The following is a 3,669-nucleotide window of genomic DNA, read 5'->3' on the forward strand; positions in this document are numbered from 1 at the left end:
AAAACTTTGCAACAGCATTACTCTCCATGTTTTCATCCACATACGCTTTTGTTCTCAGTGATGAATTTTGTTAAGTCTCGTAATAGGAGTAGCCTGACGGATGAAAGTAGTAGCTCGTGCATATCTCTGAAGGTCATGAAATATAAACCTGATGTAAAATCTCTGTCATCAGTGATGCAGCAGCAGAAGTCCCACTGATAATATCAAACGGAGTCATAAAGTTTTCTGTCGGACTATCAGTGTACATGTATACATTAAAAAATAAATGTATTTTTCATCATCATATACTGTGTTTTTGTCGCTCGAATGAATTTTATTATTTCTTCAAGGTTCATCACATACGTACACCTTAAGAGATATCAAGTAGGCGTAACATGTTCTCAAAAAATTAGGGTTGGCATGCAGAAGAATTCTGAGTCAGAGATTTTGCTGGTTTTGGCACGCACTCACAAAAAGGTTGCCCACCCCTGTACTAGAACCTACAACAGGCAACGAGTCCTCAATTTCTGACTCATTTTCCCTAAACACTGAATGATTTAATTTCTAATACTGACTTTACTACAAATAGATCAAACAACGTGTAAGCCTTTCAACCGCTTGGCTCAAAGAACCAATTCACCCAAAGAACACACCAGTCACTGTTGTGGGCTTCAAAAGAAGAAAATGGCATCTTCTTTACTGCAGGTCACTGCAACATGGCTCAGGAGGGCCAAGTCCAAGAGGGCCTTTCAAGTGGACAATCTGGTCAAGGTGAGGCTAGAAGTAGCTGACCATTGGAAATGAATGGCCCCAACGAAAGGCAAAAGGCAGTTGCATCCCTCGGTTACATGGCAGTCTGAAGATGCAGACATGGTGGGACTGGGCCCACAATGGTCATTTATCTAATATGATGCACTGAGTGAACTTTTAGCACCAACCCACATCTCAGCTGAGTGTTATTAGTCACTAGGCAGACTAGACATGAGTGAGTAGAAATATTGTAACATAAAACCCACCTCCTTACAAAAACTTTAAACTTAGATCTTGATGGTCATCTTTATAGACCAACGGGGGCATATTATTATCATTTGCCCACCCTTCAACCCTAAATTCATGCACAGGAGCAAAGGAGGATTCATATACTGAAACACATTTGGGGTCCTCGTTACGCAATTTTAAATGGTAGCATATCCGAGTCCTGTAAGGAAAAAGGTATGCACTCAATTATGAACACAGAGGTTGAGATTTACCTGCCAGAAAAGACCCATATGACCACAGCCACCTCCTTTCCCATTCTCAGCTGGGTGACTTTTTAATTTAAATTACAATAGCCCATCAGTAGCTACAAAACAATAAGTGTAAGACTCTAGGAAAGGCCATAGAATGGATCAAAAGGAGCATTCACCTTGTTCTTATCTGCCTACCTACTGTGAGCCCAGCCTCCTCCTCTCCCACCTGGGCTCTTTCCCTTCTCCTCTTCGCTCACTGGGCTCTGGGTAATTGCTGCCCCTTCCCTTCGTTGCCCTACCTTCACACCCTTCTCCACCTCACCTTTCCTTCCCATTTCCCAGAACTTGCCATAGTCACTCCTGCTAGTTCCTGCACTAGCCACCTAATCCCAGAGTCCAGAATGCTCCTGCCCTCTTTGCAGCGCTGACTACTTTTTAGTTAAAGCTCAACTCAGTGTCACCTCCTCAGAAAGGTGTTCCTTGACGGCCTGCCAATCACTGTCTGTCCCATCACTCTCGTTTTCTTTTTTCTTTTTTTAAAAATATATTTCTTTATTGATTTCAGAGAAGAAGGGAGAGGGGGGAGAGAGAAACATCAATGATGAGAGAGAATCATTGATCGGCTGCCTCCTGCATGCCCCCTACTGGGGATTGAGCCCGCAACCCAGGCATGTGCCCTGACGGGAATCGAACCTGGTACCCTTCAGTACGCAGGCTGACGCTCTATCCACTGAGCCAAGCCGGCTAGGGCCCATCACTCTCGTTTTCTTTGGCACGCATCAAAACCTGATTTATATGTTTGTTTAGTATGTGTTCCCACCTGGACCTGATGTAAGCTTCCTAAGAGTGGACATTATGCTTGTGTTCATCTTTGAATGCCCAGGGCCCAAAACACCAGCTAAGCACTTAGCCATTCACAAATGCTTCTTGAATGAATGAATTTTGGAACAATTAAGGTGAGAGCAGCAGCCATTCTTTTGTTGCATTTCTGTGAAACACCTAAACATGATGTTACTTGTAAAATCAAAGCATTATATTGTTTTATCAGACCCGGATGAGTAGGTTAACAGTTCTCCCAGCAATATGCACACACAGGGCCAGGATTTATGCTCTCTTTAACGTAAGGATCCCCAAAATTAGATACTATCTCTCAAAGTTCTTCAGAAAACAGTTCCAGATCCAACAGAGGATTTCCAAAGAAAATATCAACAACAAAATAGGATTCATCACATGTCACTGTGAAATCCCCGTGACAGGCTGAAGGAGCACATTTCTTGGTTGTTGTTGTTGTTGTTTTTTTTTTTTTTAACTAACTGGACAATAAAGAGACCTTTTTCCCAATCATTCTTTGCTTTCTTCAAATAATTTTTTCACATCTGTTATCGGTTTGTGTTCTTCCTTAAAGCAAAACTAAACAGGTCACATTTTCTCATTTAAAAACACCTATACAAAAAAGAATCAGCTAAGTAAGATGGAAATCAGCACAAGCCGAATGTGTCACTGAAAACTTGTGGGCCAGACACACAAATAGAGGGGGGCGGGGGCGCTACTGTCCAAGCGTAGAAAAAGTAAAATTGGGTTTTCTGTTCTCTGAGATGCATCACGAAGTGTGGGCGGAGAGAAACACAGAAATCCAGAATTAGCCGAACATCAAATCATTTTGGGAAGAGTTGACACTATGCACATTCCTCACCCGGAAAGTATTCGGAGCAGGAGACCTGATTCCTGGGCTATGATGCCATTCAGGAATCCTCGCAAGGGCTCTGGGTTCCAGCATTCACCGGGGAAGGTTCATCTGACTCGGGGCTCCCGGACTCCGATTATTTACAAAGCTTGCATTTAATCGAAGATCTGGATGGAGGCTGAACGCCAAATTCAAAAGAGGGGGCCAAGGTGCCGAATTCCATAAAGAAACACACACCCGATCACCACCTCACCCCAGAGAATTACAGTGGAGACCAGGGTGCGCGGGGGACGGGAGGATAGGGGTGCGGGGCGGTGGGAAAAGCACCACCTGTGTCACCCCGTCCGGCTTCCCACTCAGGACAGGCAACGCCTCCAGCCCCCCTGCCTCGGGCACCGACGGCGATCGCCACGGCCCAGGTGCAGAGGAAGGGAAGGCCTTCGGGTCGGAGCCCCTTAATCCCGGGCTGTTAATGATTACAGAGCGGGATGGGGGTGGGGAGGCCGCGAGGGCGGGAGGAGGGAGTGTTTCCCGAGCCCAGGCTGACCCGCGCCGGCTCCCCTCGCCTCTCCTTCCAGAGGAACCAGTCCAGACAAGGCGCGGACTTCCACTCCTCCCGTCCACCCCCTCCCGAAGGTACCCAACCCCCGCCCCTTCAGCGCTCCCCCTCTTCGTCGATTCGGCCCCCCCAAAACTCACAGTTGCTCCAGAGGTTCCTCCAGTGAAACCCTTTCTGGCAAGGACGGCGGCCCGGCGGGTCCAAAGCACCTACCATCC

The 3,669-nt window shown here is 46.5% G+C and overlaps 2 protein-coding genes across 3 annotated transcripts in view; one reads left to right on the top strand and one right to left on the bottom strand.

Moving 5' to 3' along the window:
- The window catches only part of DCUN1D3 (DCN1, defective in cullin neddylation 1, domain containing 3), a 40,662-nt gene extending 36,993 nt beyond the window's left edge, over nt 1-3,669 (bottom strand). For both annotated transcript variants that reach the window (XM_005861488.2, XM_014535837.1), the window contains exon 1: nt 3,592-3,669. The gene's annotated coding sequence lies outside the window, so the exon portion shown is untranslated. The remainder of the gene's footprint in view (nt 1-3,591) is intronic.
- LYRM1 (LYR motif containing 1) overlaps nt 3,507-3,669 on the top strand; it is a 28,715-nt gene continuing 28,552 nt past the window's right edge. Inside the window, exon 1 of the mRNA XM_014535843.1 lies at nt 3,507-3,528. The gene's annotated coding sequence lies outside the window, so the exon portion shown is untranslated. The remainder of the gene's footprint in view (nt 3,529-3,669) is intronic.

Source organism: Myotis brandtii, unplaced genomic scaffold (genome assembly GCF_000412655.1).
Source record: "Myotis brandtii unplaced genomic scaffold, ASM41265v1 scaffold152, whole genome shotgun sequence".
NCBI lineage: Eukaryota > Metazoa > Chordata > Mammalia > Chiroptera > Vespertilionidae > Myotis > Myotis brandtii.